This window comes from Pteropus alecto, unplaced genomic scaffold (assembly GCF_000325575.1).
Source record: "Pteropus alecto unplaced genomic scaffold, ASM32557v1 scaffold50, whole genome shotgun sequence".
Lineage (NCBI taxonomy): Eukaryota > Metazoa > Chordata > Mammalia > Chiroptera > Pteropodidae > Pteropus > Pteropus alecto.
In genome coordinates this window covers 11,539,028-11,552,407 of record NW_006431918.1, presented here as the reverse complement: position 1 = coordinate 11,552,407, position 13,380 = coordinate 11,539,028, and the positions used below count along the sequence as shown (strand labels likewise).

General features: G+C 38.5%; 1 pseudogene; it reads right to left on the bottom strand.

Annotated features, from left to right (window-relative positions):
- Nucleotides 1–1,717: 1,717 nt before the first annotated feature.
- LOC102896754 overlaps nt 1,718–13,380 on the bottom strand; it is a 20,716-nt pseudogene continuing 9,053 nt past the window's right edge.

The following is a 13,380-nucleotide window of genomic DNA, read 5'->3' as shown; positions in this document are numbered from 1 at the left end:
AATGATGAATCACTGAGGCCTGTCAAGCTTAGTTGTCAATCAAGGAAGCCCACTCCTCTAAGAAAAGTCACCACCCACAGCAAATAGGGATAAAAACCCCAAGGGCTTTGTTACCAGCCTACGCTTCTCTTGCTCAGGCCCGCTTCCACTTCTGAAAGTGTCCTTTCCTTTCTAATAAAGCCTTTCTTTTCTACTGTATTTTGGTGTCTTGCTCAATTCTTTGTTTGAGACATTAAGAACCTGGACAATGCACCGGGAGAGGATCCCCACTATCCGGTAACAGTCTGGCAGGGGGTGGGGGCGGCTCAGGGAAGGCCTTTCCCATAAATGCATTTTAAAGGTAGACCTAAGTTTGAATCTGGTTTTACTCAGAAGCAGAGAAATAGGCTAGATGGTCTTTAGAGATTTCCTTCATATTAAAGATTCACTGGTTTGCTAAGTTTATATTCATAGTTGAAGTTTTTTTAAAAAAATAAAGTAAAAATAAAAGAAAATAAATTCCTTTTCAAAATCTGAAGACTTAAAAATCCGGAGACTGAAAAATCTGAAATTGCGATGGGCTGAGCTCAGCATCTCAGCCAGCACTTCTATCATCACTGCATTGGATTTGCTCTACTTAAATGAGCTTCTCATAGTCAGAGCTTTATTGCAGACTGAAAACCTTGTCCAGGGCTTACCTTCTTGTGGAGGGCGGATGCTTACTTTTCACCTCAGCAATAATGATCTCCTTTATTTAACTCTCAAATTTCTTGGTGGGGGGAAAAGTCATTACAGAAACTATTACCAAAAAACTAAATCGATCTTTCCTATGGTCCATTTGTGGTAGAGCAACACGAATTTAGAGTAACACGAATTTATATTGTCTTTATTATAATTGGTAGTTATTTTACTACCATGATCATACCTCAACCCTCAGCATTAGGGTGAGAATTATTATTACTCTATAATCCTGTTAGTAGGATAAACTAGTGGCTGAATCTTAGTGGGGCCAAAGAAGGGACGCTTCTTGTCACAACTGTTAAATCTGAGTTTTGGAAACTTGTGTTTAGAAGACTTTCTCTAGCATACAGAAATTTGAATGAATGATCTGAGTCTCCAAGTTAAGACTGATAAAATAGTCATGTAATGCTACCTCACTAGCCTCATGAACAATCCTCAAGTATGAGCATAAAATGTCAGAAAGTCTGCTTGAAATGCACTGGAAACATGGATTTGATTATCCTATAGATCAAATTCTATCTCCTGTGTACATAGCAATGTTCACTGAAATACTAAAATTATAGTCACTTGTCAAATGATTAACCATGAATTGACTACTATTTAGCTATTGCCAACACTTCAGTTGAAAAGTTTGTTTGAGAGAAACAGTTGAAAGAATGTATCAGCTTCTATTTATCTAGCTCTCTATGCTCCATCCCTGAGGAAAACTATGCCACCAGGAAGCAATATACCTGGACTATGTCATGTTAACTCCCCACAGAAATAGCTTTTTTAAGATATAATAACTTACTCTCTCAACTTTTATACAAGTTTGCTATATGAATAATTTTTCGGGTCATTTGCAAAACCTTAAAATTAAGATACAATCAGTTTGTACCCTCGTGTCCCTTAGGAAAGATTTCTTTTGATATTAAGTGGCAAAAATTTCTCTCTCGAATTTGCTTGGGTGGGGGTCGCATCTGAGAGTTTATTATTACCATGTTTACATTCTCAAAACTTACGGTCTTGGTCTTTTCTTCTTGCCTTAATATAAGGCCTAGAGAGATGTTGGTTACTATGACAACCTTAAAGTGGACTCCAGGAATATCACCAATAGCATGACTTTGCAACCAAATCCAGCCACCAGAACTTCACTGTTTTCCACTCTAAAGTCTAAGTGACCATCATCAGGTAAGGAAGCTTTGCGTTTCTTACTGTTTTTGATCAGCTGGATCTTGACACACTTCCTGATGGCAGAATGTGGCCATTTGGCTTCAACTCTGACTTTTTCCAGCAAAATTCCCTTTCCATGTGAAGTGCCTCCAAAGGCGTTGACTTTCATGGGCTTTCTTGTATTGTTTAAAATGCCACTTTTAGTCTTGGTAGCTGTGGAGCTTTCCAGAAGTAGAAAGACATTGCCCATCCTCCTGGTGCTGCAGGCCCAAGAGAAAGATCTAATATACTCTTTTTTTAAATTGGGGTAAAATACACATGACAAAATTTACCACCTTAACTATTATTCAGTGTAAAGTTCAGTAGTATTAAGTACATTCACATACATTTACAACCAATCTCCAGAATCTTTCATCTTATAAAATTGGAACTCTAAACCCACTGGGATGGTTCGTTTTTTTATGTCATCTTGGCCAGGCCATAGTGCCGAGATATTTGGTCAAATATTATTCTGGATATTTCTGTAGGGGCGTTTTTAGATGAGATTTACATTTAAATTGGTAGATTTTGAGTAAAGCAGATGGTCTTCTGTGATGTGTGTGGGCATCATTTAATCAGTTGATGGCTTGAATAGAATGAAAGATTGACCTCTCCCAAGTAAGAGGGAATTATGTTAGCAGACAGCCTTCAAACTTTAACTGCAACAAAGCCTCTTTCCTTAGTCTCCAGCCAGATGGCCTATCCTGCAGATTTTGAACTTGCCAGCCTCCATAATAGCACGAGTCAATTCCTTCAAATAAATCTCTCTCATGTATCTAAATATCTTACTGGTTCTGTTTCTCTGGAGAACACTGATTGATATACCCATTAAACGACAACAAATCCCCCCTTGCCCATCCCTAAGGCCCTGGCAACCACCATTCTACTTTCTGTTTCTATAAATTTGACTCCTCTAGATACTTTATATAAGTAAAATCATACAACATTTCTCTGTTTGTGACTGACTTATTTCAGTTAGCATAATATCGTCAAGATTCATCTATGTTTTATAGGATGCATTCGAATTTTCTCCCTTTTTAAGGCTGAATAACATTGTGTATATGTACCACATTTTGTTTAGCCATTCATCTGTCAGTGGACACTGGCTGCTTTTACCTTTGGGTTATTGTGAATAATGCTGCTATGAACATGGGTGTACAAATATCTTTTTATGACCTTGCTTTCAATTCTTTGGATATATCTATTCAGAAGTAGATCTGCTGGATCATATGGTAACGCTATTTTTAATTTTTTGGGCAACCATCATATTGTTTTCCATAGTGGGGCACCATTTTACATGTCCACCATCAGTGTATAAGAGTTCCAATTTCTCTACATTTTTATCAATTGCTTGTTGTTTCTAGGAATAACAATCTTGCAGGAACTCAAAATGATCTTCTACGGGGGTCGTTTTTGTTATGGAATAATATTTTACATGTGTGTGTAGAGGGGATGGTGATACAGACTCGAGCCCATTGAAACCTGATAGATACATAACTTAGGGTGAATCTACATATCAAAACAATTATTTAGAAGTGAAAATTTCTGTCAAGAAGTTACTTTGCCCTGTAGTGCTAAATGACTGGAGTGGCAGGTTTTATTGTTTAGAATTTATGTACGAGCAATCTTATTCAAGGGTTTTTGTTTTTGTTTTGCATAAAATACACATTATAATTGTCACCAAGTCATTTTGAGAGGTAAGCACTTTAAAATTCTGAGGGAGTTGGAATAGTAATGCAGAAGGTGCAGACCGGCAGACTACAGGTCAGAACAGGCCTGCAGATTTATTTGATTTGGCCTGCAAATTTGTTGGCCCATGTAGTGTTTTAAAATTTTTTGAATTAGTTGACAACTTTTTTAATGGAGAGATTTCATGCAAAAATCTTGATTTCTAGCTTTTTGGGAAAAGCTAGCTGACCTGGCAAGACTAGGGCTATATTCTCACATGGGAACAGTTGGCTGGAGCTGAGTAGCAGCTGCCTTTCAGCCTGAGCTTGTGTTATCCAGTTCTCCACGGTCCCACCCACCCCGAGACTGGAGAGCTTGTGGACACCAAGGCAGCAGACTTTTTGGTTTTGCCAGGAACCACTTACAACTTCCCGTAACGTCTAGCGTAATGTCTAGCGGGGTGGAAGGCCCATAGTGGGCTCTCGGTGTTTGCTTGATTGTTTACTGATTCCGATTCTTCATGTGCTAAAATCACTCAGGATCTTTTGCTTTCTTTCTTGGTAGAAAAGGAGACAGTAAGACTATGGCCTTAAATAAATGACAAAAGGAAAAGGATTTAAACAATGCAGAGATAAAGGAACATCTTAAAAAAATAATAATGCGAATGTAATTTTTTAAACTGCAATTTGGCCTTGAACTTTTTCCCACGTGAGGAAAACTGAAGAAAACATTGCCCAAGAAATGTTTCAAGCTAAGCCGTCTGTTTAATACAAGAAAGAAGCAAGGAGCAAAAGTTTAGTCAGTCTTGCAGTGGCAGAATTCTTGAGTTAACATAGATAGAAATAGATATAGAAAATGAGGACCATATGGTTGGCTAGATCAGAGCCACTCTGTGCGTGTTTATTTGCAAGGCCACCCACTGAGAAAAATATTTAAGTTATTGTCTCAGCACATTAACGACTCCCTTTTAATTACTGAGGCACTTGGAGAAGTTCTTTTTCACTTTCAGGTGATAGCAAGTAAAAAATGTGTTAAAGAAAAATGCAAACGACTTCTCTCTCTCTCTTTTGATGATTGTGTTGACTAAGAGAAACATGAAAGTCTTCTGGAAAATGTGCCTTCATCTCCAACCCAAAACATGGTTTCAAGAAAATAGTTATTTAAACCTCTGCTTGCAGCATATTTGCTATTATCCCACTGGCCAAAGCAGATCAGTTGGCCACGCCCAGAGTCAGCCTGGAAAGGGAAGATCTAGGCCCTAGAATTAGTGAGGTGTGCTTTTCAGACCAAGGAACTGTTCTGGAATGATAATAGGATATGGGTCAGTGCCTATTCTAGAAAAATATAGTAGTCAATCTTTATTAAAATTAAATTTTAATATTTTATTCTTTCTATTAAAAATCATGCTTATTTTAAAAATGCAAGGAATATAGAAAATTACCAAGAAGAAAGACAGAAATCACCCAAAGCCCACAACCTAATAGAAGCCATCCTTAAAATTTGGTGCACGTGATTCCAGAAACTTCTCTGCACATGTACCTCTCCATTTAGAAGTGATTTTGATCCACTTAGAAGAGTCTCCAGAGATGGTAGAGGACAGAAGCCTGGACCGAACCTGAATCATTCTCCACTCTCCCAGAACATTTTCGATAATTTTAATTCTTTGAATTGTGTGTCTGTTGGCAGGTGTGCCTTGACTCACCAGAGTTGGAGAACCTACGAGAGGTTGGAGAGAAGTGGAAGAGGTAATCTATATCCATGGGAAAAATCAGCAAGAAAGGAAGAGAAGAGAAAAGTAGGGAACAATAACAAAAGCCGTCAAGGATGGGGAGGAGAGAGCAAAGCATGATGCACTGATAGAGATTTTGTGATGAAAGTAGAACTGAGTTATCTATCAGGCCCAATGCTGACGGCCCACAATACTTTTAGGGGCTCATGAAAATGTTTTAATTCCTTAAACATCAGAAGAAAAATAAATGAACTCTTAGGTCAAGGAAAATGTTTCAATTTATAATATTAGTATATTTAGTATAATGACACAGTCATAAAATTTAATTTTTAATATCTTTGTATGGAGAAGGGCCTATGAAGGCAAACCTACTTAGGACCCATAAATGTCCCAGTGTGGCTCTGGATCCAGTGTCATTTCCCAACCTATTCAAATTTATTAAATATGTATGTGCATGCATTCTAGAATTTTTTGATGCTATTGTTCGAATTTTACAAATGAGGACTATGAAACCTGGAAGAAAGGCAGGAGGGAGAAAGTGGTGGAGTTGCTGCCCCAGAAGCCCTGATTTCAGTTTGGTGCTCTTTGCAGAAAACATGCCATTAGAGACAGTGAATAGCAGGTAGAGACAAATATGGGAAAGAACACAATAGGAGTTAAAAATACAGAAGGCTTAATAATTGGCTAGCTATTTCCTTAGGCATCAAACTTTCTTCCTGAGATGACACTTAGGTGCTGAAGAAAAGACTTAGGCAGCTCAAAAGAGCAGGAGGGAAAGTAAAAAGACAGTGTTGGCTGCCCAGCTAAAGACAGCTTCATTGGCAACCTACAGAACGGAAAAAAATATTTGCAAATCATATATCTGGCAAGGGGTTAATATCCAAAATATATTAAGGACTCATACAATCCAATGGCTAGAAAAACAAACAATTCAATTAAAAAAGGGGCAGAGGATCTGAACAGAACATTTTCCCAAAGATGACATGCCAACAGGTACATGAAAAGATGGTCCACATTACTAATAATCTGGGAAATGCAAATCAAAAGCACAATGAGATATCACCAGTTAGAATGGCTATTAAAAAGACAAGGGATGACAAGTATTGATGAGGCTATGGAGAAAGAGAACCCTTGTGCACTGTTGGTAAGAATGTAAATCGGCGCAGCAACTATAGAAAGCAGCATGGAGGTTCCTCAAAAAATTAAAAATAGAACTACCATGTGATCCTGTAATTCCACTTCTGGGTATTTATCCTAATAAAGCAAAAAACACACTTGGAAAGATATATATACTCCCATATTCATAACAGCATTATTTGAAATAGCAAGATATGGAAGCGACCTAAGTATCTGTCAGTGGATGAATGGATAAAGAAGTATTCCATCTAAATGGAATACTATTCAGCCATAAAAAGAAAAAAAGCCTGCTGTCTGTGACAACATGGGTGAATCTTAAGGACATTATGCTAAGTGAAATAAGTCAGAGAGAGAAAGACAAATATCGTCTGATCCCACTTATGTATGGAATCTAAAAAAAAAAGCAAAACCAAGCTCACAGATACAGAGAACAAGTTGGTGGTTACCAGAGGGAGTGTGTGTGTGTTGGGGGGTGGGGTAGGGGGTACAAAATCTGTGAAAAGATTCAAATGTACAAACTCCCGGTTATAAAATAAACAAGTCATAGGGATGTAATGTACAGCATGGTGACTATAGTTAATAACCTGTGTTACATGTTTGAAAATTGTTAAGATAATCTTAAAATTTCTCATCATAAGAAAAAAAATCCTATAACTATGTGCAGTGACAGATATTAACTAGACTTATTGTGGTGATCTGTTTGCCATATACACAAATATTGAGTCATTTCATTGTGCACCTAAAACTAATATAATGTGTGTCAATTATACCTCTATAAAAGAAATAAATAAGAAATTTTAGAAAAGACAAAGAAAGAGACAGCTTCATCAAGTGGGTTATTACTATATGTTTCACTTTCCTTTGTAATCATATTCTAAAAAGAAAGTAAGACACTAGAAAAGCAACGTCCTTGGCGGAAAGTTAAAGCCTTTTAAAGAAATTTAGTAAAATTGTTTGCTGCTGAGTAGTTACTGTATTTAAAAGAAAGCTGCAATAAAATTCAGTAAAGGGTTAATGTTCTTAATTGATAAATGTGTGTTTTCTAAAAAAATAATTTCTCACATAAAGATGACCTTTGTTTTTTATAAAACATATATACACATATATATGTATATATGTGTATCTATAGAAATATATTGCCTCTTTTTGCTATATTATCTGTAAATTTTACTCTGAACTTGAACTTGTGGTTTGATAGGTAGCACCAAATGAGTCATTCAAGCAAAAAAAGACATGATCTCATGAGCATTATTTTAAAAGTTCACTTCATTATTCAGAAGTCTTTATGTTTCTGGAAACAGCAGACTCTGCCTCTCAAACGGCCAGCTGAGGAAAATGAGATAACCCAGCTAAGGCGTGAAGAGAGGATAGTGCCTCTGGGAGTCAAGTGCTGATAATCACATCTCAGAATGTCATGATGCTTGAGTCTAAGACAGAGACCATCCCGAATGCTAACTCTGCAAATGTAAAATTTTCAGGTTATATATTTAAAATTCATTTGGCCTAGAATCGCCCCACGATTCACTGGAGGTAGATCTAAGACAGCAAGAACACGAGTGAGTTTACAACTAACACAGCGTCATGTCTTCCTTGTTAGCTGCAGGGGAGAAGAGCGTACAGGAAAAGGTGACGTAATGATTGTCTCACTTTCATTATTCTCTCCCAAATGAATAAGCTTCCACACCAAGGATGAGCTCACTCGCTATTAATGGAATAACATCTGGTGAGTGAGGGCCCCCAGCTGAACATGCTGTTGGTTTGGCACAGAATTTAACCAGCAGAAACCCAATTGTTGTATGTATCACATATGCAGTTATATCGTGAAAAAAAGTTTTGAAGGGGTAAGAAAATACTCCTAAAAGCATTTTAACATACAAAATTTTTCCTTACGAAGCAAGGCATTAACCTGTTCTAAAAGAGATCCTAGGCTATTATTAGAGTGGAATATCTTACACATGTGACAGATGCCTTGTCCTCTTTGGCTGGGGCTCAGATTCTTGCCATAGCTATCTAAGTTTAAATTTCAAATCACGGATAGGAATCTCTCTTCTTCAATTTCCCTTCCCATTCTTAATTTCCAGGCAAGCCTGCCACGCCGACAATGGTGAATTTTGCAGTGTAATCTATCTAATAGATTTACTGTAAATGATGAATCACCCTTGTATTTCAATCTAATGAGGAATGCTATAAGTCAATTTGGTTTTTAAAAATGCAGCATAGCTAAGGTCATCGTTAAATGTTCTAATACAGAGAAATGTAGATGTTCGGAACACATGGCAGTCGGTCCTAATGGCGCGAAGCGAGAAAACTCTGAAATCTGCTGTGTGCCAAAGTCTTTAGGGGGATTGCTCACTTAAAATCATGACATTTGGAAAAGAATTTCATTCCATCAAAACTCAGGAAACTTCCCCAAGTTTACGCATCTCTCATTGTTTCCTCACGCTTCATTGGAAAGGCGCTAACAAGCTATTATTATTTTTATTTAAAAGACTGATTGTGAAAATAATGTCTACTTACTGAAGAAATGAGAAATTCAGAGAAGCACAAAGAAAACACAATTCATTCTGATTCCAACCACTCAGACCTTTTGCTGTGTTAGTCATAAATTTAAGTATATGTAAGCATTTTCTCATCTTATTAACTCTTCTACGGTTTAATTCTAAATGGCAATATAATACTACATCATAGTCTGTACCATAGTTTATCAAATCAGTTTCCTACTGGACACTTAGTAGACTACTAATTTTTGCTAGTATAAACAAAACTGTGGCAAAGATCTGTATAGCTAAATCTTTGCCCATGTAGGTGATTATTTCCTTGGGACATATTTGCAAAAATAAAATTCAGTCAAAGTGAATATATGTTTTTAAGGGTCTCGATGTTGTTCGAAAATGCCTTTATGAGGGAATGGGACACTCGTTTCCTTCTCTGCAAAAGATATCCCTGAGATTAGAGATGCTGTCCCAGGCCCTCTGCCTCAGTCTACCTCTGGTTCCTCACGTATAAAATAAGAGCGCTGGAACAATGGGAAAACAATGATGCTTATTCTGCTAAATGACTTTCATATGTCACCCGCCTTAGTCTGTACAATAATCCTGGGAGACAGAATAAGTGACTTGGTGAAATCCAGCCAAAACTCGAACCAGATTTGCTGTCTCAGAAAGTCCATGCACTAAAACGTGAAGCTACCCATTTTCTTCCAGGCTTATCACTCACTCACTCATTTATTCATTAATTCCATATACTGTGTAAGAGTCACTGTTTAGGCACAGGAGACATAGTGTTGAACTGAAAAAACTCCTTGATCTCAGGGATTTTCTAGTGACAGACAATAAGTTGCAATATACAGTTGTGCTGCTTAAGGACAGGGATGTGTTCTGAGAAGTGCGTTGGTAGGCGATGTCACTGTTGTGGGAACATCAAAGAGGCACGTACACACACCTAGATGGTACAGCCCACCGAACACCTAGGCTATCTGATATAGTCTATTGCTCCTAGGCTACAAGCCTGTACAGCATGGTAAAAGTGTACAAAACAACACAAGATTAAATCAAGAACAAGAGAAATGATGCAATCAAGAGATGCAGTAGATATCAGCTGCTGCCTGTGTAACACGGCGTCCTGTTTCACAGCAAACCTTTTTTTTATAAGTAGAAAGAGTACGCTCCAAAATACCAATAAAACTACACTATAGTAAGCACATAAACCAGTAACATAGTCATTTATTATCATTATCAGGTATTATCTATATGATTGTATGCACTGTACTTTTATACTGCTGGCAGCACAGTGGGCTTGTTTACATCCGCGTCAGCACAAACACATGACTAATGTGTTCCTCTACGACGTTGCGACTTTACTGCGGCTAGCACGCCGCTAGACGATAGTTGTTCAGCTCCATTATAACCTTATGGGACCACCATTGAATATGAGGTTTGTCATTGATGGAAGAGTCATTATGTACTTCGTGAATGAAACATCAGGTAGCAAGTTCTATGAAGAAAGATAAAGCACAGAAGAGGGGGAAAAGGATGTGGAGGATCCCGTCATCGGGAAGGTGGGCAGAGAAAGTCTTTCTGAGTGGACGAAGTGAGCGATGCTGCCTTAGGGACACGTGGAGGACAAACTCTCCAGTTAGAGAAGCAGCAGCGCAAAGGCTCCAAGACCAGAACAACTCTGTGTATTTGGGGAACGGCACCGGGGTGGCTGGGTCTGGATGGAGCACGGTGAGATATGGAGAGACAGTTTACACTGGAGTCTGTGAGTTGGTCAAGCCAATTCAGGGAGAGGGAGGAGCTGGCGATCCGAGATATAGCCCAGGTCGCCAGCGCTGATGGAATTCACACCACCTCTGCAGTTCCGGGAGGAGAGGTGGCTACACATCAACCTGCTTCTCCTATTCTTGAATTGGCTTTAGGTAGCTGGGAACTTAGGCCACACCTTAAAACCCCAGCTTTCCCTGCCCAGGAATAGCCCACGCCAGCTATTTCTGGACTCAAGGCAAGAATTCAGATCCATGGCTTAATTCGCCAAACGTATTGGTTACCCACCCTCTCCAGAGCAGGTGTGGCATCTGCTTTCTACACCACTGCTCATATCAAAACAGAAAATAAACAATGTCTTTGGCTGGAATGACCTTGCAGAATTGGGAAAACAGCCATTTTAAAGTTCAAAATGATGTGCTTATTAATCACTTTAGAGGACAAATACATCTATCCAGAGACCAGCTGTTTCCTGATGTCATTTAAATTCTTTAACCCCACCTGCTTTGCTGCAGAAAGGAATCTAACATCCTTTCCATTCTTGTGAATGTGCCTTTTTTTATATTTAATTTGGGGTAAAATTAATTCATTATACATTATCGAAAATCTAGATGTACTAACAGACCAATTTCCAAGGGTATAGTTACAATATCATTGCTTGGTGGGACTTACCTGCAGCAAATGAACTGGGTAACACAATGCTCTTTATACATAAGAGATGTGAAGTTGAGAGCTTTTGTTGTTCCAGGGTAAGAACTCATGAAATTTAGTGCAAGAAAAACTAGAAAGCTTTAGAATCTTCCAGTTTCAACATTTAAATGATTCTATGTACACTAAAGGGAAAAACCTTGATAGCTGGGACCAGGATCTGTTTTAGAGAAATATTCCATCAACCGTTTGGGTGGAAGGTGCATCCTGAGGGCATGGGTAGCTGGAGACAAAGAACAGTCAGAATTAAACTGCTCTACAATAAACGCCTGAAGCTGGGGAAAACTGAGCAGACGGGGAGTGTGGGAGAGCAACTAGTGGAGTGATACAGTGATATATCTTAAAACCTTTTTAAGGTGTTGAATATGCAGTGTTCAGTTTTCTGAACTTTTTATCTGTGATGTAAATCCCACTTTCACTGTCCTAAATCTTTAGTAAATTCTGCTATAGACATAAATGCCTCGTGTGAATGCCCGGCCTGTGTGAGCATATGTCTTGTGGACACAGAGGGGCTGAGTTTCATGTTTGGGTGAAAGTGGTGCAGAATAGGGACAGTGTGTGCCACATGGCAAGATAAACTGTCACGTAAACTAATCAGCAGAAGCAGCATTGAGAGCCAGAAATTCCAATGAGAGTAAAAGTCTGCTGGGAATTCCCAGAAATGTGGGGTGGACATTGGACTTTCATGGCAGAAATATGGAATGGGAGTTTGAACCATCATAAAGAGGCAAAGGGGCTCATTTGACATCAGGGTTACATGTTAATAACCCATATTACTTTTGAAGTGTATGGTCGTAGTGAAGGTATAAATTGTAGGCACTGAGATTTCTCACCCCTTAGTAACAACTAGGCCCTTAGGCTAAATGTCTAGAAGTTGTCCAGCTCTGTCTGGTCTAGATATTTGTAAAGACTTCACTAGATTCTACATTTCCCAGTATTTTTTTTTTCCTGTGGCGCTGAAGTAGTTCTCATAGGACTGGATCAGAGGCTTTATGAAGTGGCACACAAATCTCATAGAAGTTATATGCTATTGTGATATTCCCCCCAAAAAATGCTTGTAGCAAAGCATCAGAAAATATCAAGCTAGGGAGATATTTGTTGAGTGTGTTTCCTTGAGTCTCCTCAGTTCTTCGTAGGCGATAGGTCTGAGTTAGGGGCAATTGCACTTTGCATCACCGCCGTTAGTTCTTAGTTCAGGGGAAGCCCCAATGAGAGGCACGTAAAACTTCTCATCAGTCATGCACCTCTAAAACCTTTTCCATACTTTCTATAAGGTTGGAAGAAGAGAAAAAGCCTTTAGTAAGCTTTATCGCCTGGGTAAAACTGATTCCAGGTACAGTTCTTGGTATGCCACATCGCCTTTTTTCTTCACTGACCATATGTTGCTCAATAATTACTAGCCATCAGGTGCATAAATGTATTGCAGGTATGTTCTGAAGACCAGCCTGTGGCAAATGCAATTGGTTCAATATTTAGGAGGGGCTGGAGCCAGCAGGACTGGCCAGAGAGCTCTATTTAACAACTGGACAGAGAGCTCTATGTAACAACTGGTTGTTTAGGATATATAGGATCTGTGATGTCATACTAATGTGCTAGAAAATCCCTTTCTGAAGGGTCACATCTGGCTATATGTAGGATAACGCCGTAAGCTGGAGAAGGACTTTTGATTGCATATGTAGGGGTTGCTTATGTTCATTGGAAGGGTAACTTTTCCTATCTTCATTCCCACCCTTAGAAAAGGTGATTTTATCTGGACAGGGTACAATCTCAGGCACATTTTGTTTGCAAAAAGAGAAACTCAATTCAATTTGGTTTAAGTAAAACTTGAGCTAAACTAAAAGAATGCTGGAATAACTCAGAGAATTGAAAGATGATTCTTAGGAACTACAGCAATTTTGAAGACCTCAATAACTGAAATCAAGCACTCAAACACTAAATAGCATACTCTTCTGAATCTCATTCCTG